At 48.4% G+C, this 370-nt stretch overlaps 1 protein-coding gene across 1 annotated transcript in view; it reads left to right on the plus strand.

Annotated features, from left to right (window-relative positions):
• LOC119588669 (uncharacterized histidine-rich protein DDB_G0274557-like) overlaps positions 1-323 on the plus strand; it is a 10,847-nt gene extending 10,524 nt beyond the window's left edge. The window contains exon 3 of the mRNA XM_037937305.1: positions 7-323. The gene's annotated coding sequence lies outside the window, so the exon portion shown is untranslated. The remainder of the gene's footprint in view (positions 1-6) is intronic.
• Positions 324-370: the final 47 nt, after the last annotated feature.

A 370-nucleotide genomic window follows, 5' to 3' on the forward strand; every position in this document is an offset into this window, starting at 1 on the left:
TCTTAGATATTCGATCGGGGCGCAGAGGAGTCTTGGATCCGAGTCTTAGCTCTGCCTCAGACTCAGGTCTTAGACTCAAGTGTTTGAGGACCAGATCTCGTATGATGGTGCCTGCGGAGTCCAGTAGAGGCTGCAGTCACAGGTACAGCTGATGTGACTGTAACTGCAGTGCTGACTGGCGTCTTCGAAGGACACGACAGGAAAATCAGGACAGGGAGGGAGATGGTGGAGCGTCTGCGATGTTCGGACGCCCATCTTGCCCTCCACAGCAGCGACCTTCTTTATTATGAACACTGGAGACAATAAACTTTTCAAAGAACTTATCACTGTATTTCTCTCTCTCTCTAAAAAGAAAAGAAGAGAAAAGAAA

Source organism: Penaeus monodon, chromosome 24 (assembly GCF_015228065.2).
Source record: "Penaeus monodon isolate SGIC_2016 chromosome 24, NSTDA_Pmon_1, whole genome shotgun sequence".
Classification (NCBI taxonomy): domain Eukaryota; kingdom Metazoa; phylum Arthropoda; class Malacostraca; order Decapoda; family Penaeidae; genus Penaeus; species Penaeus monodon.